The sequence below is a fragment of the Grampus griseus genome (assembly GCF_964374135.1).
Source record: "Grampus griseus genome assembly, chromosome: 1".
NCBI classification, from domain to species: domain Eukaryota; kingdom Metazoa; phylum Chordata; class Mammalia; order Artiodactyla; family Delphinidae; genus Grampus; species Grampus griseus.
Window position 1 is genome coordinate 176,999,833 of NC_139017.1, and position 13,725 is coordinate 177,013,557.

Here is a 13,725-nt window from a genome sequence, read left to right on the forward strand (position 1 = left end):
GGAACGGGGTATACTCAGAGATGCATTAAGCAAACGCAGAGCGTCGTGGTCCCTCTGGTCCCTGTCCTCTTCCCCTTTCCCTCACCTCTTCCTCTCCGGGTGCAGTTTCAGCCCGAGTCTTTCTGGGTGCCGGGTGCCGAGCCTGTTTGCCTTCAGAGCAAACACCTGCAGAGCAAACCTGTAGGCTGCCGGGCTGCGTGGGGCTGGTCGGGATGCCTGGGCCCCCGAGCGGCTCTGTTTGGACGATTTAGGAAGGGTGGTAGGTGGGCAGCTATTGGTTGCTTTGAAGGTGGGTGGAACTTGTTTTGATTGAGAGCCTGTTTGCCAGAGCAAATTATAATTCTTGTGATCTTTTTCTGAAGCCTGAAATAGTGCATACGTCTTGACCTATGCAGGGAACAGTTATGGATTATGGTTGCAACAATATCACCTTAAAATGGATTTTTTAAGAAATGAAAGGTTATGTCACATCATTTTCTATTGCTTCCAAGTCCATCCTGTCTTTTGGAGCTTATGGAAGATTTCTTGGCAATTAAAAACGAAAAATTGTTCGCCATGACATTTGTGTTAGAAGTTGAGGTTTCAGGTTTTTTTGTTCGTTCTGTTTGTTTTAGCAAAAGGTGCCATTTGTTGTGTATGTGTATTTTGTTGTGTGACTTGCGAGTTCTGCAGGAGAGGAGTGACAGGAGGAGTTGATGCCTGAGAAGGTGGAGGCGTCTACAAGGCCAGGTTTTGTGCCCACTGCTTGATGGGACCGGACACCAGTCTTTTCTGTGAGGGGCAGTTATGCTTTTTGTGTGTCCTGTTTGCAGACTGGGCTCAGACAGATGGCTCTCAACATAGTTAACTTAGGGAGCCAATCATAATATGCAGATTTAGGACAAGTTGAATTCTTCCCCAAGTAGATATTAAGAGAAGTTTTTGAATTATATTAATTGTCCCTTTTTGTTTCCTCTCCCCTTTTTTCATCTGATAGAAGTTGGAAAAAATTTTGAAGTGACGCTTAAGTTTTGTGTCTTTGTGAGGATGAAAGGAAGCATACAATATAGAAGAATGTGCAAGTGAGAAACTCTCAGAGGATAGGGAAGAAATTTACTGTACGCTCATGATAGAGGGAGAAATTCTTCATGTGAGCCCTTCGTTGTATATGAATACGGAGCTGGGCATGGTTAACTCCTGTTCGAGGAGGCCCCTGATTTTGGCGGAAAGTTTAGGAAGGCTAACGATGAATTACAGCCACCGAAAATGTTACTGAAGTATAATCTGGCTTCTGGAAGGTTCGATTTGGGGATTGTGATTAAGGAGGTGAATTATACGGGGATAATTTAGGGTTATTGCACTTATTACCTACGATTTTTAATTCTCTTTTCCATTTCTGTGAGGGCTGTCCTCCCCTTTTGGTCACATTTATTTGAACATTGCCTTCGGGAGTTTGGGGCAGATAAGCACTTTTACTTTTCCCCACGCCACGTAACACTGCTGCTGGAACTTGCCATCTTTCACTTCACTTAGAAGCACCTTTACTCTTCCTTCTGGCTCGTCTCCTGTGAGTGTGAGGTCACCCTTTCTCTAGACTGCAGGAGCTGGACGCCGCAGCCCTTGATGGGAGGCCTGCAGGACTCAAGTTTCTGCCTCGTTTCAGAAGCCCACCGTTTGAGTCGGGAATACTTGTTAGGAAAACAGTTGTGGAACTGCCTTTCTGTTGTAGAATGTTTAATTCTTCTTAAACTTTTTTTACATTTGGCAAATCAGATGTGAACAGGAGGCTGTACCGGTGGCTGAATCAACTCTGGCCGAGTCCTCCCGCTTGGCTGGCTGGTGGTCTGTGGAGCTCGCCTGCAGCCACCTGATTGGACGGCGAGGACTTGTAGTTGCCACCGGGGTCTGTGGGGACCCTTTGTTGTTAAGAGCCCAGTTCCTATGTTTCAGATCCACTAAAGTGAGTCACTAGAGCTTTATCTTACGTGCCATGCATTTGTACTACATTTTCCCGTTTTAGGAAAATATTTTTGGAAGGTTATTTGCTGCCCAGCCGCCTTCCGCTCTGAGGCTTCCAGGCTTGTCTGGTGGTGGTAGAGGTAAAGGCGCAGCGCACAGGAAGTCGTTCCCTTGTTTGGGGATGTTGTCTAGGGCCCGGGTGGCGTGGACATCGGAAAGAGGATGATTAGCTTCATTGTGGCTTCTTGTTCCCCTCCTGCTGGGCTTCAAGAGTATCAGGAAATGCTGGTGAAGAGAGACAGTGTGTGTTTCCAAAAGAATGTAAAAGTAAGAGCTCCCCCAAATATTATCCTGTTATTAGCTTTTCTTGTCGTTACACCAGCATCTTGAGTCAGAATCTGAGGTTGACCCTTACATTTAAAGTGTTCCTCTGTCAACATAAATTTTGCAGAGTCTGGGAATCCACTCATAACGTACCCCTGCTGTTGACCACTTCCTAGACTCTTGTCTGGTGTGTTAGCTTAAGAATTAACTGAAACACACTGATACACCTACAACCTGATATTCACCATGTCTGTGATTCTTCGGTTGTTCATTGGTCCTGATCCTTCTTCCTTCTGAATTCGTTTTCAGCTTTTGTTTTAATTTTTGGTCATTACTGGACTAAGTCGTCCTTCCACCAGAAAGACGTTCATTCTAAAGCTGTGAAACAACAATCTGACAAAACAAAAGAGGAAATAGAAAATACGGGGTAAGGGGAGATTTGAAATTATTTGTGCACCTCCTCCCAAGCTGACGGCCATCTGTATTGAGCAGTTTCTGACAGGGTGGGTGACAAGTCGTTGAACATTTGTTTAAAGCAAATCTGAAAGAAAACGAATCTAGTCTCTTACATGTATGCTCTGTGATACTTTGGATCTAAGCTAAAACAGTTCATTTGAATTTAGTTGGGATACTTAGACCTCCTATCAGAGTTCTTTGAACTGTGCTTTATTTGTGACGATTTGATTGATTGTCTTCCTTAGTGGACTTCAAGCCTCTGGAGCACAGACCATGTGCTCAGTTCCCAGGAGAGTGTCTGACCAATGGGCCTCTGGCATAAATATGTTGAATTAAATGAGTGGCATCTGTGGTAAGAGAGAAAACTAGATTTGGAGCTAGATGATATGGTTCAAATTCTACTTAATAAGTGACATTGGACAAGCTGTGATGTTGGATAAGTTCCTTCCTTTCTCTGAACCTCTGTTTTCTCATGGGTCATATGGGGGTGAATATTTCTCACAGTTGTTAGAAAGATTGGAAGAGAATGATATGAAAGTGCCTGGCACATAGTTTATCAGTGTATTACTGTTATGAATTCAAAGTCCAAGTCTACAGTCTTATGTAGGTGTAGTTATCTTAACAACATCTCTATTTTTTGGTCAACCTGTTCATCTAAGACAATCTTAGGAACTGTGTTAGGAATTATGGTAATTAAATTAGTGGCCAGTATGTTTGACCAGCATTCTTCTTATGCTTTTTGGGTGTTTATATTTTTCTTTACAGTTCTTAAAGTTTTTTAAAAAGCTTTACTTCCATATCGTGTAACATTTGGTGTATGCAGCATTAAATGTTGTTCTTTTCTTGCCAGTCTCTCTAATACAGTGGGATGAGTATGTGTCTGATACAGTGGGATGAGTATGTGTATGTTAATGCTTGTGTTGCTACCACAGCTGCCACCACCGTTGCTGCCTCCTCCCCCTTCCCCTCCTGACCGCTCCCCATATTCACACCACCACTGTGAATAGGAATAAGGTGATGGCCCTTTTTTTAAAAATTTAATTTTATTTACTTATTTATACAGCAGGTTCTTATTAGTTATCCGTTTTATACATATTAGTGTGTACATCTCAATCCCAATCTCCCAATTCATCACACCCCCGCCACTTTCCTCCCTTGGTGTCTATACGTTTGTTCTCTACATCTGTGTCTCAATTTCTGCCCTGCAAACCGGTTCATCTGTACCATTTTTCTAGGTTCCACATATATGCGTTAATATACGATATTTGTTTTTCTCTTTCTGACTTACTTCACTCTGTATGACAGTCTCTAGATCCATCCACGTCTCTACAAATGACCCAATTTCGTTCCTTTTTATGGCTGAGTAATATTCCATTGTATATATGTACCACATCTTCTTTATCCCTTCGTCTGTCGATGGGCATTTAGGTTGCTTCCATGACCTGGCTATTGCAAATAGTGCTGCAGTGAACATTGGGGTGCATGTTTTTTTTGAATTATGGTTTTCTGTGGATATATGCCCAGTAGTGGGATTGCTGGGTCATATGGTACTTCTATTTTTAGTTTTTTAAGGAACCTCCATACTGTTCTCCATAGTGGCTGTATCAATTCACATTCCCACCAACAGTGCAAGAGTGTTCCCTTTTCTCCACACCCTCTCCAGCATTTATTGTTTGTAGACTTTTTGATGCTGGCCGTTATGACCGGTGTGAGGTGATACCGCATTGTAGTTTTGATTTGCATTTCTCTAATGATTAGTGATGTTGAGCATCCTTTCATGGGTTTGTTGGCCATCTGTATGTCTTCTTTGGAGAAATGTCTATTTAGGTCTTCTGCCCATTTTTGGATTGGGTTTGTTTGTTTTTCTGATATTGAGCTGCAAGAGCTGCTTGTATATTTTGGAGATTAATCCTTTGTCTGTTGATTCGTTTGCAAATATTTTCTCCCATTCTGAGGGTTGTCTTTTTGTCTTGTTTATAGTCTCCTTTGCTGTGCAAAAGCCTTTAAGTTTCATTAGGTCCCATTTGTTTATTTTTGTTTTTATTTCCATTACTCTAGGAGGTGGGTCAAAAAAGATCTTGCATTTTTGTCATAGCGTGTTCTTCCTATTGTTTTCCTCTAAGAGTTTTATAGTGTCGGGTCTTACATTTAGGTCTCTAATCCACTTTGAGTTTATTTTTGTGTATGGTGTTAGGGAGTGTTCTAATTTCATTCTTTTACATGTAGCTGTCCAGCTTTCCCAGCACCACTTATTGAAGAGACTGTCTTTTCTCCTTTGGATATCCTTGCCTCCTTTGTCATAGATTAGTTGACCATAGGTGCTAATGGTTCTGTAGGTGCTAATAAACGCATAGGTGGGTTTATCTCTGGGCTTTCTATCCTGTTGTGATGGTCCTTTTTTTAAAAAAAGCATTTCCCAGAGACTTCCCAGTGGGAACAAAGAGACGTTTAGATGTGCATCATAGACATACTTGCTTGGTCCAAAGCCCCTGTTTTTCTGGGGACACTCCATTCCTGTGTATTATGAAGTTTGATATCCATGTACGGAAAGCCAGCAACATTTTTGGTCGGGAAATTGGCTTAACCTGTGAATACTGCTGCTTTATAAACTGAGGTGGGATTTTAAAAATAAATTTGTTTCCTAAACTGTCGTGTGTGTGTGTGTGTGTGTGTGTGTGTGTGTGTGTGTGTGTGTGTTGGGTATGGTCCTTACAGCTGTTTTCTTCTTTGCAGCAGGTGATGAGAGTAAAACCCATGAGGAGCCTGAGGTGGGATGGAGTTGTGTGCCCTGGGCAGATGTGCTGCATGTTACTACATGATGGGGGTGGGGGAGATCAGGCAAAGAAGAACTTCAGGCAGTGGAACGAGGTCATCGTAGTGCTTTGAAACTAGATCCTTTCCCATGTATTATTTAAAAAAAATTTTTTACCAGTTATTTTCTGATGCTGCATATTATTGTATAGAGGCCATATTTACTGACTCCTAGTGTCAGCCTGGAGATTTTTCTTATTCCTTAGCTAGTGCCTAAACTCTTGGTTCTGGACTCTGCGTTATATTTAGGGGGACTCTACTGAAAGGAGAGAGGCTTGAGATCCTTTATGATTAACTCACTGTGCCCCTTGAAAGAGCACCTTCATCTCCTCGGCCTTGGTTTCTTCTGTTAAGCTAGAGGGCTGGGATCAGATGGCCTCTGAGGAACCTTCCGTCAGAGAAAATTTAGAATATTATGATTCTGGAATTTAATGAATTCCTGTCCTGACCTTTGCATTTGTGTATGAATTTGGAATGTTAACTCTTCCACATGTTGACTGGTTATCTTTTTCTTTTACTTTGAATGAATCCTGAGTTTTGTTCTTCTGGGCAGTTTATCAAGCTTGTTTCAGATGAATTTGCTTTGCGGGGTGGGGCGCGGGGGCGGGTAGCCTTCTGTCACAGGTGACTTGACTTTTCAATAAAGCACTTAGTTGTTATTTATGGCAAAATGGTAGATGAGTTAAAATATTGGAGTCATTTACTCATTTAAAATATCTTTAGTGAGTGCCAGGGGGCTCTGGGAAGTAGTGGTGAGCTAATATCAGACTTGGTTCCTGCCCACAGGGTGCTTTTGGTCAGGATAGCCATGGACAGAAATAATTACACAAATTAAATATAAAATCATGCCTGTGACAAGAGGCTGAAGGAGAGGTAGGTGGTGTTTTGGGAACTCATAACAGAGGAATTACTTCCTGTTCTCGCTCCTGGCAGTGCTTGGAGCTAATAATAGTGATGACTACTGTGTGACAGGCACTGTGCCTTGCTTTCCATAGATCATCTTTTATTTTTATAGCTGTCTTGCAAAGTAGCCATTATGAACTTGATTTCATAGATGGGCTCAGAGAGGTTGAATTGAGTCCTCAAGATCACACTCAGAGCTGACAGAACCTTGCTACTGACATTTTAATCCAGGTTCCTTTGACTCTGAAGTCTGTGCTCTCCCCCAGGCAACTGAGCATCTAGACTCAGGTGTGTATATCAAGTTCTCGCTCCCGGCTGCGGCAGGGTGCCCGAATCGTGGGACGTCCTGAGGATAGGCAGAGCACAGTGATTTTACTCAGATTTAGGGAAATTTTTTCTACCTTAAAATGAATGGGAATATGTTATGGAGTAGAATATAAAATTTACTTGGATTTTTAAGAAGCTATGTCAGACTTCAAGGAAATTTCAGACTTACTGAAAAGACTGTTTTAGAAATACCTGTCCATGCTGGAGAAATCTGAGAAACCCAGCCTGCCATTCTGGGTTTCCTTGTTGTCAGTCTGACTTTCACTCCTGCCCACCACCCTTGTAAACAGAAGTGATTCTGGTAAATTGCCTTTTGATTTTCCTAAAATTTGGTGTATTTCATTCTGGACCCCCAGTCTGTTATTTCTGTGGTCACTTCTGAATGAGCTAGTAAACAGAGTTTCTAGAATCTTCTTTCTGTTGATCTCTGTCCGTCTTCCTGCTTAACTTGCCACCCTATGGAAAAGATAAGAAGGATCTGCCATCGAGCCTTGCGATCTGAAGGACAGGTGAAGAGAGATTGCATGTGATTTCATTCACCCATGGCAGCAGCCACAGGGGCAGGGTCTGACTCGAGAGTTACTGGTCCCAGCCTTTGGGGAATGGGCCAGAGGCCACCCTGCCTTTACGTTCTGGGTGTGGATTGTGATGGGAAGTAGCCACGCCGGCTGCCTGTACAAGACCTCTGTTCTACCCCCTTGTGTCTTCTCCCCAGGACCGCATGTCCTTGTCCCTCTTCTTTCCCTGTAGATGCAGGTTCTTGTCGTAAGCAGTCACCGTGATCACATAAAGATACTTGGGGGTCTTAAGCGAACATTCACAGACCCGTGCCTTCCTCACACCGCCCCCTCTCTTGGGGGGAAGGAGTGGTTCTGCCGGGCGGCCCCTGTCTCCAGCCGACTCGCTCTTCTCCAGAAGCTTCCTCGTCTGGCCAGCTGCCGCCTCATCTTCTTTGCATAGATGCTGCTCCCTTTCTGATATTCACTTGCAGGCTCCCTGCTCCTTTCTGTCCATTCCCTGTTTACTTCTTAGACTAAAACGTTTCCTTGGTAACGGGTTACTTTTCAAAGGGAACATCTTGTCATTTTATTTAATCCACTGCAGCTGAAGAGGACTGAAATATTAAGTTGTAGTTGCCATGGATACTGCTTTGTTACATTGGTTTCTTTTGTATTAGATTTCATATACAATGAATTTCTTTCTATTTTTTTTTAACTCAAGGAATAAACACAGTGGCTTACCATCATTGTTGTAATTTGGCTTCTGGGACTATTTTTTCATATTCCAAAGCAAAGATTTGTAGAATAATGGGGATTAAACTCAGCTGTTTCGAAATATGTATATTATTTACATGAAGGGCACAGAGAAATTCTTCCTTCTTGGTTGTGAGGATGGTGAGTTTTTTTTGTTTTTTGGTAGTATGCATCACAGCTAAGGATGTCTCAAAAAGGATGATCCCACTCCAGAGATCCCTAGGAAATACAGAGAAAAAAAGGAATGTGTGACTTAATTCATTGAATCTCGTAGCTTACTAACTGTGGCGTTCTTTCTTCAGCTACTTATTCACCTGTCTACAGTGTATTTTGAGGGAATCTGTTATTTATTCAACTTTTCTCATGTCTGGTTTTCTGTCTTACCCCTAGTCTATCTGTAATGCATCACTCAATTAACCTCTTCTTTTGACTTTAAACAACTTGTAATTTTTTAGATTCATAGGAAGTTGCAAGATCCTACAGAGTGTTCCCATGTACCTTTCACTCACTCACCTACTCCTAGGAGGTATGGTATAGAACTCCAGTGTAACATCAGAATCCAGACTTGGGGGACATTAGTATAGTGTGTGAATAGCTCTGTGACATTTTATTTCATGTGTAGCTTTGCAGATCTATTCCATCATCACAAAGATTCTATTCCCTCCCTTCTCCCCCCACCATTCCTAATGCCTGGCAACCATCTTTATAATTTTGCCATTTTGACAATGTTATATAAGTTGACCTTTAACTTTGATGGGTTTTCTCTTTTAACATGATTTTCAAACTTTAAAAAAAACACTTTTTGATTATTTTGTCTTACTTTTGATGCTTGAAACGAACAAAGAAGTGAATTAAGGAAAAGGATATGGCTTCTCATAGTGGTTCTGTTTATAATTAGTTGTGTAATTTTGGTTCAGTAAAATCACTCTGCCATATGGAGTGTGGCTGGGAGCTCTGACTTTGGAGTTAACTAAACTTGAGTTTGAATCCTGCTTTTTCCAACCTGTTAGCTGTGTAATCTTGGGTAATTTCATAAACTCTCTTAGCTTCAGTTTCCTCATCTGTACAGGTAATAATAGCACCTACTTTACAGGGTCATCCTTAAGGTCAGGTAAGACAGTGTGTGGAGTTTGCTTCGCTCGAAATGCCTGCTACATAGTTAATGTTCAACGTACATGTTAGCTTCTTTATTGATGTTGCAGTTACTCCTGTTATTATTATCTGTTAAGTGGAGCCGTTGCCTCGTAGAGTTGTCATGGAAGAATGAAATAATGTATAGAGAGCGCTTCATAAGTGATAACTAGTATTATTTTGCTTCTGTTTGTCATACAAGTATGTGATACCTAAATTTAAGGTAATATAGGTAAAAACCCTGAGGCAAGGATGAAGGTGTGCATAGATGTGTCTTGCATTATCCTGGGATATGACTTCCATCTTTGGTTTCTTATTGCATATGTAGTATCCTTTATCTGACCTTGCTGGGATTTACACTGTCCTTGGTCTTGATTTTCCTTCTTTAATTGAAGGCTACCCTGGTTTTGCCCAGACCTGCTGTGTTAATTAGGTAATGCTATACATCAAGCAGAAACCTTCTTAGTAACTATGTTTTAAACACAAGATAGAATAAGATCTGAATTTCTGTGAATAACACTACTAGTGCTCTGATTAATATCCAAATATGAATTAAATGAATTAGTACATAGAAATGAGATAATACTGTAAGAGCGCCCAGAACAGATAGAAAGTACTTAACACGTTAGCTATTGTTACTAATTGAAGGATTAACCTGGCGTTTTCTAGATTAGGGACCTTTTGAATTTGAGCCTCCAGTATGTTTTTTAGAATTTATTCCAGTGACTGTTTATTGGACAGTGACCCCCAAGTTAATCCCAGTCTCCATGACTTCAGAAAGTGGCTCCAGACTTTACTTTGTTTTCCATTAATATGGATGCAATCAGCGTCCATTCTCTTCGTGTGAACTTCTCTGTGTAACAGCGTCGTAGTTCTTAAGCAGGTTACATGCGTAAATGTCTCGTTTCTTCAACACAAATATAATATTTCACATTGATGGGCTGGAGTGAGGAAGAAATGTATGTAAACGAACAGGGGAGCAAGTATTACAAAACAGGAAACAAGTCAATCCTCCTAGTTAGTTAGCCTCCAGTATTTTCTGAAGTTCTTAATGTATAATAATCAGTGCTTCTCACAGCTGGTTTGTGGGCCCCATTATTAATTTCATCAGATCCCGACCCTTGAGTTCCTGTCTTTGCAGTATTTGTTATGATGAAACGGGAAGCACCATGGAAGACTTCTGGTGCACACCAAAGGACACGCATTGTTTGTTGGAGTTAGAAGCTTAACTAGCTGCTTCTTTCATGGAACACCATTTTTATCTGAGAGAATAACTGATAAACTGTGTTCACTCACTTGGGTAATCGGTGGACATTTTCTTGAAAATGAACGAACGCAGTGAGCCTGCCATTTCAAGGCAAACCAGCTGATAGTATTTTGCCAATGCAAGATTGGAGCTTTCAAGTAAATAGTTAGAATTTTGAAAAACTCGTACCCACCACTCTGAGTTTGACAGCTTCTGTACGTACACAGGCTCTTGTTGTGAGATGTGTGGTGATATTAATGAATGTGATTATGTTTTTTAAATTGTATAGTTAACTGTGTTAATATTTGGAAGATCTGCAAAACTTAGTGAGTGAATATTTTCCATCTAACCAATGCATGACAAAATCATGGGTGGAAGATCCATTCAAAGGCCAAGACAGACCAACAGATTTTAATGTACAAGAATCCAAAAGATCATTGATAAGATTTTAGGTTAACATTGTGCAAAAGACCTTTAAGAAACAATCACATGTTGGGTTTTGGTGTAGTATCAAAAAGCATATCCATAGTTATCAAAAAGACTATTCACATAATCTTCCCTTTCCCAGTTATATATCTGTGTGAGGTTCGATTTTTTTTTCATGTACTGTAACCAAAAGAATGTACTGTAACATATTGAGTGTAGAGAAGCAGATGTGAGAATCCAGCTGTCTTCTACGGAGTCTGATCCTAAGGAAATTTGCAAAAATGTAAAACGTTGCCTCTGTTTTCACTGTTTTTTGTGGAAATACAATTATTTTTCGTAAGAGTATATTTGATTGTTAAATATTGTTATTTAAGCCCATTGTTATTTTAAAATAAATAAATAAGTAAACATTTTGAAATCTCTCAAAAATACAGTTTCCTTGAGATACTCAATAGAGTATAAAGGTGTTAGACCAAAAAGTTTGAGATTTGCTGTGTTAAGTAAAAGGAAAAATGTAGTAGTCAGCGTATCATCATTAAGAGTGTTTTCTATAAGCTGTTGATACTGCATTTAAAGAATAATTCTTGGTGATTTTTATCAAGTTTTGCATCCTAGCAGTCTAGAAATATTCATGTAACCAAGGAATTTTCAATTTGTCCTGAATGAGTAATAATGCCAGACAGGTACTGTATTAGATCTGGGGGATATAAAAAGTGAATTAAATCTCTCTTTCTGTACTCTCCAGTCCCAGAGTGGGTGGAGGTAGATGTCCAAATTAGTCATAGCAGAGTGCCACCCACTAACATGAGGTGAGAACCACAGAAGGGGCACTCGGGCTGGGAAGCGGCAGGTGAGGACCCTTGAATGTAGAGTTTGGCTGCTGTCAGAAGAAGGGAGGGCTGAGATTGTTCCTTGGATTCCAGATATAGCTGGATACTGGCACTTCCCCAGGAGGAAGGCTACTTTTTCTTTTCATCTTTAGTTCATATACTGACAGTTTTTCTGTCAGATGCATCCAGTTTTCTCTAATAGGGTGTATATTGCTATCTACCTCTTTTCTCTTAGACCTAAAAAATATTTCTGCCATTTATTCTATATTTGGGAGTACCTGGATATGGTCGGCTAATGCCATTGTCTGCTTACCTTGCATCTTAATCCTGCTCAAAACTAACTTCGTTGTATCTCTTGCTAGGAGACCCTAATATTTAAAAATTGCATATGATGAATACTTTTGTTGTAAAAATTGATTTTTAATTTTAAAAGGTTCTTTGTTTTATTTTGTGCTTTTCAGTCTACTCATTAATAAGTACCCTTCATTGACATAAAAGAGAGAAACAGATTTCTAATCTTGGCTGTTAAGATACTCCAGCACGTTTTTTAGTCTCACTTGTATCATTATTAGCAGTATTAATAATTACTAGTATCCTGTTTTTATACAAATAAGTGGTATATAAGCAGTTCTATTCAATAAGGTGTTTGGGGGGTTTATTGTGGTACAGTTTTGACCTAAATATGATAATACTGGTTAATTAAAATATTAAAAGAAAACAAAAACGGATGCAAAAAATTAAAATAAAAATGAACCAGGAATGTTTGTCCTGGAATCAGCAAGGACTTCGCAGTGTGTGTAGCAGTGATGGGGAGATGCTTCCATAACCAACCGCTTGAAGACCGTGCAGAAGAACATGAAAGTTGAGCTGTGGGCACACGTTGCTGGCCGGGGCTGTGGCTGAGGCTTTCTGAGGTGATGCATTTTGGCCAGACCTCCTTGGAGGCAGGCAAGCATCTGGGGAGTGTTTAGAAATGAAGGAGAGAGCTAGGCTTGGCAGCTATGTTTTGCTCATAGCTGGTTACGAAACAGAAAGGCATGAGCTGGAAGGGAAATAGTGGGTAACACTGACGGCTTGTTTTTTTTTAAAGAAGTGCTCAGATTAAAATAGCCTCCTGGCCTGTGTGACTCCTCTGCATACCTCCTAAAACAGCTTCTCCTAATCCCTGCATAAACTCATGGGAATGTCAGCTCTGCCTTTCAACACCCATTTCCCTACGCACGAGACCAGGGTGGCTTGTGAGTTAAAGGTCGCTCCTCACAGGAGCTTTTCTCCCACCACAGCCCCTCTTTTTCAGTTTCCCGCCTTGGTGGGGTTCTGGTCCCACTTGGGAAGCCCTCTCTTGCCTGCTGTTGTGCCCCTCATGTCCTTCAGGGGTCTCTCTGGAACTTAACCTCTTCATGGACTGTCTCCTCTTGAAGCCCGCCTAATTTTGATCACTTCCCTTAGCATTTTTACTCTGTGTCTCCTGAAATGTATTGGGCTTATGAGTGGAGCGATTGGACCAGATGTGGTGTTTGGGACATGGCTGCTACCTTCCCAGGTAGATGGACTGTAAGCTCCTTAAGGCTTAGACCATTTTCTTTTTGTTAGTCTTCTCTCTTCCTTTGTCATATCTGCTGCCCACTTTGCCAAAATAAGACTCTTCGCGAGAAAAATGGTCGGATTAAAAGAAGAAAGTGCTGGACCTGAAGGAAATAATAGTTTTCCAGAATTCATTTTAACAGCTTCAAAGCTAATGGTGGGGGTATCAGATCCATGGGAGAAGAATAAGAGTCTGTGCTTCCTCTTTGGTCTTGGCTGCCTTGTTATGCTCTTCAGCTCGGTCCAGGTCGACAGATAATCATAGAACAGCTCTCACCATGGAAAAGCCTACTCTTCAGCGCTAGTGAAAATTCACAGGTGACTGTACGGCGCAGTAAGGCCTTGTCACTGGGCACGGAAAGCGTTTTCCTAAGAGGGTCAACAGATGGTCATGATGGTCATCGAGGGTAACAGGGAGCTCTGGGCACTGAGCTCTGGGAGGCCGAGGTCTGCGTTTCTTTGTCCACCACTGTGTACCCGCTGCATGCCCTGTGCA

At 41.2% G+C, this 13,725-nt stretch overlaps 1 protein-coding gene across 5 annotated transcripts in view; it reads left to right on the plus strand.

Annotated features, from left to right (window-relative positions):
• The window catches only part of RERE (arginine-glutamic acid dipeptide repeats), a 262,460-nt gene that overhangs the window by 117,007 nt on the left and 131,728 nt on the right, over nt 1-13,725 (plus strand). The window contains exon 1 of one of the 5 annotated variants that reach the window (XM_082653712.1): nt 6,588-6,720. The exons of 3 other annotated variants lie outside the window; for them this stretch is intronic. The gene's annotated coding sequence lies outside the window, so the exon portion shown is untranslated. Of the gene's footprint in view, nt 1-6,587; nt 6,721-13,476; nt 13,548-13,725 lie in introns of those variants that run through there. One more of the 5 variants, XM_082653711.1, reaches the window with a different exon arrangement.